Below are 13,169 nucleotides of genomic sequence, written 5' to 3'. Positions count from 1 at the left end.
AAGGAGTCTTCTTGATGCGCTCGAAGCGAACGGACGTCTGTCATTCTTCCATAACTTAAAACTTCTCCGTCTTTTATTCCACAACATTTTGATGCCGAAACCCGGGAATAGGGACGTCAAAAGACGCATATCGAGAGAATCAAGCGAAGAAGGGCCGTGGTGCGAACATCTACAACCAAGCTGCGCAACGAAGTATCCACCATGGACGGCAGCGCATCAACCGGTGAGCTGGTCTTTCTCTTAAAGAGAACTCACTGAAAGAGCTAGATCAGGAGATAGAAAAAGGCGTTGAAGATTAAGCTTTTGAAGAGGAAGTTGCATGCTCAGAAATGTACAGAGAACAGATCAGCGTGGCGAAAACAAAGGTACAACGCATGCTACGCGACATTAGCTGCACAAATGCTTCATCAGATCGCACACTAAACTCCTCAGATCAAAGAGAACCTAGCGCAAACGATTCGCAAATACGCCCCACCGTAAAGCTACCCAAGCTCGAAATCAACAAATTCAACGGAGAGAGAGAGAGCAAATGATAAATGAAAGGTAGGGAGGTTAACCAGGACTGAGCCCGGTTGGCTACCCTACACTGGGGAAAGGGAAACGGGGACGGAAAGATTAAAGAAAGAAGAGAAAGTCCACCGGGGATATCGTTCAGTCACTCAGTCCGGATCGCAGGCGCTGACTCAATCCTGTATCTTTCAAATATCGCAGCAGCGCTTTTGTGGCCTTTTGTAGCTGCGATATGCGAGGCCATGGTCCCAAGATCTTGTTCACGGTGAACGGTTTTCTATCTAACTGGTTGAGAGCTGTGCAGAGTTCTTGTCTTTCATTTTCAAATGATGGGCAGTAGCACAGTAGATGGTCTATAGTTTCTTCGACACCGCAGGCATTGCACTCGGCGCTATCAGCCATTCCAATTAAAAACGTATATGCATTCGTGAATGCGACGCCCAAGCGTAAGCGGCACAGCATTGTTTCCTCATTACGCGGAAACCCTGGTAACAGCCGCAGTTGCATAGATGGATCGAGGGAATGCAATCGATGTTGAGTGAAATCAGGTGTGTGCCACTTCTCCAATGTCATACGGTGCGCTAGCTTGCCTAAGTGTTGGGCTGCGTCAGTCCGCGATAAAGGTATAGAAACAAGGGTTGCTCCTTCATGTGCTTTCTTAGCAGCTTCGTCAGCGACGTCGTTGCCGGAGATACCGCAATGGCCAGGCAGCCACTGAAACACGACGTCGTGCCCTTTCGCAATCATGTGATGGTGCATTTCTCGTATCTCCGATACGAGTTGTTCACAGGACCCGCGACGAAGAGATGACAGAAGACATTGTAAGGCCGCCTTTGAATCACAGAATATTGCCCACCGATTAGCCGGTTGGTTGTTAATATAATCTACGGCACCTCGGAGGGCAACAAGCTCCGAACCGGTCGATGTTGTCAAGTGAGAAATCTTGTATCGGATGCTTAGTGATCGTGATGGTATAACCACTGCCCCGGTGGAGCTGGTCTGGGTGGAAGAGCCATCCGTATATATGTGGACGCGGTCAAAGTAGAAAGTGTGCAAACAATCCAGAGCTGCTTGCTTCAAGGCCAAGGTAGGCAGGTCGGTCTTCTTTCTTATCCCTGGAACCGTAAGACGCACTTGAGGTTGTTTTAAACGCCACAAAGCTGAGGTTGAACGTGCTGATGGTGTGAAGCCCGATGGTAGGGAGGCACGATGCTTGCTGACCTCGTTGGAGAAGGATGCCTGTGGTCGTCGTTCTGGCAGACAGGCAAGAAAGCTTGATTGAATCCGTGAAATATGACGAACATGGGCCCTAAGCGAGTCGGTGCTGATGTAAGTCGTGATCGGATGGTCTTGAGCCATTATAATGGTTCCTGCTGTTGAGGTGCTCCGCGGAACGGAGAGATTCGAGAGTGGCAAGGGTTCTGGAGTCAATTTGAGTCGACTATCAAAGCTAACCAGAACCTCTCAAACGTAGACAAATTCAAGTACCGCAACAGCTACCTGACAGGAAAAGCGGCGGCTGCGGTAGCAGGGCTTGACTTGTCGGAAGGAAACTACGATGTTGTTCTCTCGCTATGAAAGGCGAGGTTCAGCAGAAAGGAAGTAATTATAGAGCACCACATGTCACGGCTACTTTGTTACTGACCGTAATAAAGAAAGTGGTGCCTGCCGACCTTCGTCTGGAATACCAACGAAAAACCGAGGCTACGAACGAGGGAAGTGAGCTGGAAGAGCTCCTGCGTTTTTTGAAAAAAGATGTTGCAACGCGGGAGATCATACAGCGAACCGAAGCTCCGAGTGACAACAGTGCCGAATTGGCAAAGGAAAGGCGCAACAGCAACATTAAAGCGGCGAACATGCCTACTGCAGCAGCACTGCACACCCCGATCAAGGACAGCACAGGATGTCTATTTTGTAATTCGAACGGCCATGAGACCGGCAACTGCAACGCAAAGATGTCTGTGGCAGATAAGAGTGGTGCTGAAGCGTGATAATCGGTGTTTCCGGTGCACAACAAAGGGGCACGCGGTAAGAGAATGACGAAAGCTAAGTGGCTCAGGTGTGCGCATTGCAAGAGCAGACACTTAACAACAATGTACGACCCTGACTTTAGAAGACACCGCAACGCTGATGAAGGGGATGCATCTTCGTCTCCCGTGATTGAGCAAGCGACGGTGTTGAAGTCCTCATTAGGCACGGGAGATAACTTGATGTGAAATGGGGAGCAGCAGTTTCTCCTACGGACAGCGCGAGCTTGGACGGAGGGTCCACATGAACGTACACTTGTCAGGCTTCTCCTTGAAGGTGGCAGTCCGTGAACCTTCATCCATCGCAACCTATCCGAAAAGCTGCAGTTAAAGGTGCTGGGGGAAGAGGAACTTAATATATTTGCCTTTGGTGAGCAATCAGCCATAACATGCACAAAAACGCGTCGAGTGGAGCTGTGGCTTAGAAGCCAGTACGACGGAAAAGGGGTGCGAGTGGAAGCGCTGGCAGTTCCTTGCATCTGTGCAGATATCATGGCTACTCCATCAAATTCTGTTCTACTTCAACTTGCAAGATTTCACTTCTAAGTCACAGACGCCTCGCAGGGAGGCGAAAGTGAAAATATTGACCTTTTGATAGGCGCTGATCATTACAGGGAAATTGTCGCGGGATCCACTAAGCGTCTCAGCTTCAAATTAATGGCAGTGGCGAATGTATTAGGATGGACAGTCAAGGGGCAGGTCGGCACAAGGAAATCAACAGGAGTCTGCTCCTCGGCTGCTGACGTGATACGGATAGGAGTGTGTGAACAAATTGACAAGGAAATATCAGCACAGCTAAAGTCTTCTGGGAGCTCCAGCATGTCGGTATCAAGGAACATGAGCCAATTCGTCACGAGGACGCGGTCCTTCAGCACTATGAAGAAACCGTCAACTTTGAGAATGGCCGCTCTAAGGTGTCGTTCCCTTGGAATTCGATGGTTTACGAGCTTGGCGACAACTACGAATTTGCAACAAGACGTCTTACGGGAGGAGATTCGTTGATTAGGGAATACGACGCCAGTATAAGAGACTACATAGAAAAGGGCTATGCAGAGCCAGCCAGCAAGGATTACGGCATGTCGGAAGGTCCGTGTTGCTATAGGCCACATCAAGCAGTTGCTTGTCGCGAAAACCAGACGACAAAACTGAGGGTAGTATTCGATGCATCAAGTGCCGAAAATCGCCTCTCACTGAACAATGTTTTGGAAAGTGGCCCAAACCTAAACCCAGAGCTCATTGATCTGCTGATCAATTTCCGCACTTACAACAATGCATCGTTGCGGATATTAAAAAGGCCTTTCTCCAAATATCACTATCAGAGGGCAATCGGAACGCTGTGCAGTTCCTCTAGTACGCTATGACGCCAAATAAAGGGGAAGAACTTCCAGCTGTTGTAACCTATTGGATGACTTGTGCGCTGTTCGGTGTCACGTCGAGCCCATTCCTCTTGGCTGCAATGTTGGACCATCATCTTGAAGGCCTTCCGTAACGGTATGCTGACACTGCGGGTATCCTGCGCAAGCATCTTTACGTGGACGACCTTGTAACTGGGGTTGACAGCCCTGACAAGGGTAAAGTCTTGTGCCAGGAATCAAAAGTTATGTTGTCTCAAGCAGGGATGCGGCTACACAAGCGGATGTCGAGCGACCGCGATCTCGTCAACTTAGAGAATGGCAATGTGGAAAGAACGAACGCTGATGCTGGACATGCTGCAGCTACAAAGGTATTGGGAGTAGGTTGGAATGCTCAGACTGACCACATTCAATACAACCTAACTTCCCTCATCGACTTACTCTCCGCAAGAGCCGACAACAAGAGATTAGCGCTGCAAGTCTCGGCAAGAATTTTCGACCCTTTTGGGTTTATTGCTCCCACAAAATTATGCGTAAAGGTAATGTTCCAGAAGTTGTGGGAGTTGGGAATTGGTTGGGACGATCCCTTGCCTGAAACATTGCAGCCTGAGTGGGACTGCTGGTGTAAGGAGCTTCCATGCATTGAAGGAGTGTCTATTCCAAGACTGATAGCGGCAGACTTTAGAAACGATGATACGGAGGAAGTGGTGCATGTTTTCTGTGACGCAAGCCCGAAGGCCTATGCTGCTCTCGCATATATCGTGACCAAGTCTCCGTTCGGACTAATAAATGTCAGCTTGGTCATGGTCAAATCCAGGGGGCCCCTTTAAAATGCCTCTCGCTACCCCGATTGGAGCTGATGGGAGCCCTTGTTGGCGCGCGACTATGCCACTACGTTTCCAAGGCTTTGGATCTGAAGAACATTGATACCATCATCTGGACTGACGCTACAGTAGCTATGTACTGGATCAAGGGAAACGCTGCCAGATGGAAGCCCTTCGTGGCAAATCGAGTCTCAGAGTTATCAGCGCTGACCGATCCCAGGGATTGGAAACACTGCCCAGGTTCAGACAAACCCGCTGACCTAATCACCCGCGGCATTCTCCCACCAGCCCTGCGGGAAAGCGAATTGTGGTGGAGAGGACCCCGTTGGCTTCAGGAGGATGACACGCGTCGGGCAACGATAAGTGAGCCGAGCTCGGAGGTTGGGGAGTGCCAAATGGAAGAGCGAAAGGCGACGGTGATGCTCATAGTATCATCGTCATTCATGGCAATTCTCAGTGTTGAGAATTATAGTTCATTCAGCAGAGTCGTGTATGTAACCGCGTGGGTCCGCCGCTTTCTCGACAACTGCCACAACCAAGAAGGAAAGACGATTGGCCCATTACGAGCTGAAGAAGTAATTGGCGCCGAAAGATACTGGTTGGCTAAAGCTCAAGAAGATGCGCTCAGCGACGACATTTCAAACCTGAAGAATTGAAGACCGCTGCGCAAGAGCTCTCCTGTTATGCCTTTCAACCCGTACTTCGACAAAGAGGGCCTCATGCGAGTTGGTGGACGCTTGCGATTCAGTGACTAAGCATCCCATCCTTCTCCCTGGCAGTCACCCCCCTCACGTGTCACTGCTCATACGGAAGGAACACTTGAGAATGCTGCACACGGGCGTACGCAATGATCTAGCACAGCTGTGAGAATCATATTGGATTATCCTAGGACGTCAGCCCGTAAAGAAAGTCATCAAGCAGTGCCTCGTTTGTCACAAAGTTGCCTTCCAGCTACGGAATGAGTATCACCACTTGCAGCTGACATAGCGCCAAAGGGAAACACGTTCGACATCGTTGGCATCGATTTTGCAGGGCCCTTGATTTGTAGACCGTCACGCGACAGCAAAAAATGCTTCATCGCTATTTTCACCTGTGCTGTGACACGTGCCGTCCACCTTGAGCTTGTCAGCGACCTGTCGGCTACGGCCTTCCTCTTGGCCTTTAAATACTTTGTGGCACGCCGTGGAATTTGCTCGACGGTGTATTCGGACAACGCGCTCACATTCAAGTGTGCTACCAGGGATCTAAAGGCCATATTCATGCTGTTGCAAGTCGAGGAATTGCAGTCATACTTCACCGGAAACCAGATCAGATGGACGTTTATTGTTGAACGGGCAGCTTGGTGGCGCGGATTCTGCGAGCGGATGATGCGATCTGTGAAAGTAGCATTGTGAAAGGTGTTAGGTCAGAGCAGCTTGAGTTTCGAAAAAATGACCACGATTCTTTATAAGGTGGAGGCCGTGATCAACTCACGCCCTTTCACTTTTATATAGGATGATGTTCAAGAGCCAGAACCACTGTCACCGGCGCACTTCCTTGTTGGAAGGAAGTTGACGACCCTTCCTGCACACCTGCTGCCGGACAAAATTCCTGGCGGTGGCGTGAAGAAACTGCCAACTTTAGCCTCATTCTTTTCGTCAACGGGCAACCCTGTGCTCCTCCGAACTCGCTCGGCAACGGGCATCACTATCGAAATAAAGTTTAGTTGTTTTGTTCACCTCAAACGAAGCAGTCGGTTCTTTTTCGACCTACCATAATTTCCTCAATATTTGGTGCCGAAACCCAGGAGAAACGATCGAACTTACTATTGAGGCAACGAGGTCAACAGACGTCGACACCACAACGAGCTCGGGGAAAACCAGCAACGATCCTCCGGCAGAAAACGGTCGACGAGGCGCGCCTTCAACAACAAGGCCTAGGGACGCCACGCTCAACCGAAACCGACACCACGACTCAAGCCCCATCGCGGTAAGCGAACTGTAAACATTGATGCCACGATGGAACGGCTCAAACTGAAAAGAAGTGCATTGAGAATTAAAGTGACTAAACTGATTTCTGTAGTGGACTTATTCTTGGAGAGTCATGCAGACGAAGGAGCTCTTAATGTATTGTTTGCGAGGATTAGCGCCCTCCAAATAGAGCTAAACGAGGTGGACGCAGCCATCGAGCCTTTAGTGAAAGACCAAGACGCAGAGCAAAATTACGTACGGACCATAGAATACAACGACGGTATCGTCGCACACATGGAAAAACTCCGCCAAGAAGCAGGAAAAGACGTGCGAAGAAAATAAGCAGGAATGGCGGCGACGCGGGTGCGGACCGACGGCCCTCCGGCGGGGGCAAAGTGCACAGTGAAACTGCCGAAGCTCGAGTTACAACGATTAAGCGGCGCCGCCACGGAGTGGCAGTCTTTCTGGGAGCAGTTCGAGCAAGCGGTGCACGGAAACGACGGCCTCTCCAACGCAGAGAAGTTTCTGTACTTGCGATAGGTACTTTCGGGAAAAGCCGCAGCGGCCATTGCCGGCATTCAAGCGACTGAGGCAAATTACACCACTGTCATCGAACTTCTGAAAGAGCGCTTCGGTCGTCGAGACGTGTTGATTCAAGAATATCTGACACAGTTACTCGACTTGCCAACGGTACAGAACGAAAAGGAGCACATCGGCCTACGTCGACTCTATGACCACCTGCAACGTAATATCGCTGGTCTCACGGCGGTCGGAGTCAAAAAAGACAGTTACGGTACCCTGCTCTCCTCCGCACTCCTGCGAATGCTGCCAACCGATATTGTTGTCGGATACCACAAAGGACTTTCCGCTGCAAGCAAAAATGAAGGGATCAGCATCAAGAGTTTCCAAGCTTTTTTTTTAAACAGAAGTAGAGAGCAGGGAAAAGGCACTGCAACCTGGTAATCTCGCAGCCAGAGAATCAAAACATAGAGACAAAGAAAAGAGCAAACCTCAAAAAGGGTCAGCAGCTTCTCTTATTTCTGCGGGTGCTTCGAAGCAGGCCGATCCATGTGCATTCTGTGCTGCAAAAGATCATGCGACTCACAATTGTCAGGCGAAGATCTCATTGGATGAAAAGAAGAAAAGGCTCACTGCAGCTGGCCGGTGCTTCCGATGCTGCATAACAGGGCACACTTCAAGGGAATGCCGCCACAAAAGAATAAAATGCAAGGAATGTGGCAGAAGACATCTGACTCAGATGTGTGACCCGACATGGAAGCCACCCGAGAACAAGGCCACAGAGTTGCATTCTTGCACAGAAAAGAAATCTGAAAAGGTACAACTGTACTGCTCCAAACAGCTCAAGTATGTGCAGAGGGACATAGAAGAGCGCTCACTCGTCCACTCTTTGACGGAGGTAGCCAACGAAGCTTTGTCACTAAAAGATTTTCACGTGAACTGCAACTAGAGGTCGTAGGTGAAGAGGACATCACACTCTACCCATTCGGAGGAGCAGGAAACATTATCAAAGAGAAGCGCAGAAGAGTAAAAATTTGGCTAAGAAGTCAATACGACCGTAAAGAGCACTCTATCGAAGCTCTGGAAATACCGGAGATCTGCTCTGATCGGCTTCACGTTCCTGAGGACATCCTAAAAGAGGTGCAAGCGGATATGGATGAACTGGCAGATATGACTGTTGCGCCAGCCCATTTGATGGGAAGTGGGATCGACATTCTGATTGGTGCTGACTATTACTGGACTTTGCTGTGTGCTGAAGTCAAGAAGCTGCAAGGCGCACTAGTTGCGGTAAAGACTGAATTTGGCTGGACTCTACAAGGAGCGATTCCCACCAGTAGCTCAGCTGCATACTGCTCAACCGTGGCAGTGCTTCGTGCCGGAGTGTTCGCCGACACCACCAGCTTGTCCAAGGAGCTTAAATCGTTCCGGGAACTTGAGAGCATTGGAATTACCGACTCTTGTGGCCAAACGAACGAAGAAAGCGAAGAAGTCATGAGCACATTATCGGCATCGGTAGAGAAAATGAACAAGCGCTATGAGGTAGCACTGCCCTGGAAACCCTTGAACATGCAACTCGCCGACAACAAAGCTGTTGCAAAGAAGCGCTTCACTAACCTCCCGAAGAAGTTAATGAAAGATGAGGCGACACTGATCAAGTATGACGAGACTATCCGTCAGTTCCTGGAACAAGGGTTCGCAGAACGACTTCCATCGCAAGAAAGCAACAACGATGTAAGCAGATTATACTACATGCCTCATCGTGCAGTTTTTAGACCTGACAGCCTTTCGACCAAGATTAGAGTCGTCTTTGACGCATCTTCTCACGATGCAGGTTGTATATCTCTGAACGAAGCCCTAGAACCAGGACCGAACAGGAATCCAGATTTACTTAAGGTTTTGCTGAACTTCAGAATTCATCGCATTGGATTAAGTGCAGACATTGAAAAGGCATTTCTGCAAATTTCGGTGCAACCGGCGGATCGCGATGCTCTCCGATTTCCCTGGTATGCACATCTTCCAACGAACGAAGACCCAGAGCCTCCTATTGAGGTCTGGAGAATGACTCGTGTCCCTTTTGGAGTGACAAGTAGTCCATTCCTCCTCGCAGCCACCGTGCGCCACCATCTTTCCAGGACAAAAGATTATCTCGAAATAAGAGAAACCATCAGCGAGAGCCTTTACGTGGACGACCTCATAACAGGAGCGAGCACAGTGGAGGCTACAGATTTCTACCGAGGGGTACTGGATGCCATGAATCGAGCAAGCATGACACTGCGTAAGTGGAACTCAAATTCCAAGAAGCTGCAACAGCTGTTCAATGACGAAGGAACCGGATGTGCCCTTGGCTACGTGGAATGTCCAACAAAAAGTGTCTCACGGGTCCTCGGACTTGTATGGGATAAGGACAGAGATCACCTAGCATTTTCCATGGAGGCGATCTTAGATTTTCTAGACCGAGACAGCAACACCAAACGATTCATTCTTCAAGCATCGGCTCATATATATAACCCATTTCTCCGGTCACAGTGAGAACCAAGTTGATGTTTCAAACACTGTGGGAATTGGGCATTGAGTGGGACGCCCCTCTGCCTGAAGAAGTCAAAGTAGCTTGGACGCAGTGGCGCACCCAGCTACACCATTTAACGGACATAACAGTGCCAAGACGGTATGGTAGCTTACCCAACGATAGCTGGAAGGAAGTACACGTCTTCACAGATGCGAGCCCCAAAGCTTATGGCGCAGTTGTCGATTTGCGCATCTCCGGGGTCAAGCAAGCAAAGTTTACTCTGGTCCTCTCCCGAGTAGGACCAATTAAGAGAATTTCTCTTCCAAGAGTGGAATTGATGGGCATGGTGATAGGTGCTCGACTGAGGGAATATTTGGAGCGGTCACTGAGCCTTCCAATAGCCAAATGGTATCTGTGGACTGATTCATCTATTGCGCTGCATTGGGTGCGAGGTCCCGCCCAACAACGGAAACCTTTTGTCGCCAACAGAGTGGTGGAAATTCAGCAGCGATCGGATCCACACATCTGAAATCACTGTTCTGGGATCGAAAATCCCGCCGACCTTTTGACAAGGGGAGCCACACCTCAGGCACTCAAGTCGAGCTCACTTTGGTGGAGTGGACCTGCTTGGCTTTCGAAGCCATCTACTTGCTGGCCAAGGCATGAAGGCACCGCTGACATGATTATCGCAGAGGAGGAAAGAAAAACGCTGCGCGATCACAACGTGACTGTAAAGGAATCCGTCTTGCCTCTGCAGAAATATAGCTCCCTCTCTAGACTGGTTCGAGTGACAGCCTGGGTTTTACGATTTTTCCACAACGCCAAGCACCCCGGCCAAAAATACGAGGGACCTATTACGACATAAGTTCAACAGGCACATGTTTGATTCTTCAGGTACAATTCGAGGCCTTCGAAGAGGAACTCTAGTGTCTTCGCCGCTCGACATGCATGCCAAGTGATTCTCCGATACGTGATCTCAGCGTCGTCTACGACGACGATGGAGTGCTCAGAGTGGGGGGAAGACTCAGCGCAGCCGAGTTGTCCTACAACGTGAAGCATCCTGTTATCTTACCGTAGAGACATCCCTTCACAGAGCTAACGATCAGCGCAGCCCACCGCCGTCTCCTGCATGCCGCCGCACTGGAGACTCTTACCGAACTGAGGGAAATGTAATGGATCGCGCGGGGAAGGCAAATGGTGAAAAAGGTCCTCAAGAAATGTGTGACTTGCAACCGTTTCAACAGCCCAGCTGCCACTAAGCCATTCGCTACTCTGCCTCGTGATACGGTGACACAAGCTCCACCCTTTGACGTCAAGCTACGACAAGCTACGACATGTCTATTTAGCATTGGAGGACGCCGCCAAGACGTGGTTCGAGAATTGAGAAGCCACCTTGACGACGTGGGACCTCTTCCGAAGCGGCTTCCTGCAAACATTTACAAGCGTCGTGCGAAAAGAGCGAGCCCAAGCTCTACTGGAGACCAGAGCGCAGCTCCAGAATGAGAAGATTGCGATCTTCACTGAGGAAATCAGCCGTCTGTTCCGCCACGCCGACCCACAAATGTCCGAGGAGAAGAAAGTCCGCCTACTGATGCGTGGTGTAAAGGAGGAATTTTTCGCCGGAATGGTAAGAAGCCCACCGAAGACTGTCGACGAGTTTCTTCGTGAGGCGACGAGCATCGAGAAGACACTGGAATTGCGGAACCGGCGATTCTACCGACGCACCAAGCCAACAAGCTACGCCGGAATTCAATCACTGGCCCCGGGCGATCTAGGCGAGACCATCAGAGCCATAGGGCGCAAGGTCTTGCCATCGTCGCTGCCTCAAATGGCCTCGATCGCTGACATCGTGAAAGAAGAGGTGCACCGATCGCTTGGAATTCCTGAGGTGCAACCACAATTACCGCAGCCCCAGCCAGAAGCAATGACTTACGCCGCCGTCGCACGCTGTCAAGGTCCCCCTCCGTGACCGCGTCAGGGCCCTGTAACGCCGCAATTCCGTCGTCCGCCGCCACCAGCACGACCACCCGTCGCCCAGCGCACCTACGCGAGAAAGACGGGCATTTGGCGCACCCCCGACAACCGCCCGTTCTGCTACCACTGCGGCTAAGCCGGCCATGTGTACAGCCGATGCCCATACCGCGACCTGGGATTGCGAGGCTTCGCCGTAAACGGACAGCACCCGAGGGAAGGTGAACGCCCTCGTGACATCGCCGACTACCTCGACGCTACTCAGTAGAACCCTCGACGACCGTCCCGTTCGCCGTCACCAGGCCGCTACCTGTCGCCGGGCGCCGACCATACACTGGCCCAGCCCGGGGCCGGTCCGTCAGCCCATATCCGGAAAACTAAAAGCAGCAACCGATGAAGGTGCGGTTGCTGTTCGTCGAACAGACCAAGATCCTCCGCCGCCGACGAAGACGCCGAAAAGACTATCTCGACGACATAACAACGACGACACACCGCCGTCCCGACTAAGTCTGGCAGGAAAGAACACGCTGACGAAAGACAACCTGACGACGCCACGTACCAACCACAGGTCAACGCGACGCAGCCCTGATCCGACGCCAAGGCCTAACTGTAACGCAAGACAAAGAACCACCGACCTCGACGTGCTTCTCGACGGCCACGCAGTCACCGCCTTAGTAGACACAGGAGCCGATTACTCCGTCATGAGTGGACTCATCGCAGCTCAATTGAAGAAAGTTAAGAATGAATGGGAAGGCCCGTTAATTCCGACCGCTGGAGGACACCTCATCACGCCGAGTGGAATCTGCACGGCAAGAATTACCATTCATGACCGGACTTACCCTGCCACATTCGTTATCCTGCAACAGTGTTCACGAGACGTCATTCTCGGCATGGACTTCGTGAACCAACACGGCGCAATCATCGACCTGAAGTCGAAGTAAATAACGCTGTTGGAAGATCAAGCGATACCGCCGGAAAGCCCTCGTAGTCACCACGCCTTGAGTGTGCTCGAAGATCAAGTGAGCATCCCGCCTTGCTCCAGCATTGTTATTTCGGTCGGCACCGAAACACCCGCTGACGTAGAAGGCGTCATCGAAGGCGACCAACGTCTACTGCTCAACCGTGAAATTTGCGTCGCAAGAGGGCTCGCTCGACTGCATCGAGGGAAAACTGAAGTATTGCTGACAAACTTCAGCCACGAGTTCAAGCACATCAACAAGGGCACGACGATCGCGTACATCGAGGAAATTCGGGAAACCAGTAATGCGTTTGTCCGCTCGGATTCCGCCGCATCTACCCCGACGACCATAATTCCCGAACCAGACTACGACATTAATCCAAGTCTCCCCGTGATTAAGCAACAGCAGCTCCGAAGTCTGCTTCGACGATACAAAGACTGCTTCTCGACGTCATCGAGGATTCGACAAACACTAGTCGCAAAGCATCGCATAATAACCGAAGAGTGCGCTCGACCACTCCGCCAGAGTCTTTACCGATTTTCGACGCCAGAA

The 13,169-nt window shown here is 50.9% G+C and overlaps 1 protein-coding gene across 1 annotated transcript in view; it reads right to left on the bottom strand.

The window, feature by feature from the left end:
* The window catches only part of LOC126524303 (TWiK family of potassium channels protein 7-like), a 533,128-nt gene that overhangs the window by 333,461 nt on the left and 186,498 nt on the right, over window positions 1–13,169 (bottom strand). The gene's annotated exons all lie outside the window — the stretch shown is intronic.

The sequence above is a fragment of the Dermacentor andersoni genome, chromosome 3 (assembly GCF_023375885.2).
Source record: "Dermacentor andersoni chromosome 3, qqDerAnde1_hic_scaffold, whole genome shotgun sequence".
NCBI lineage: Eukaryota > Metazoa > Arthropoda > Arachnida > Ixodida > Ixodidae > Dermacentor > Dermacentor andersoni.
Note: the sequence above shows the minus strand (reverse complement) of the source record. Positions and strands in the feature narration are given on the sequence as shown.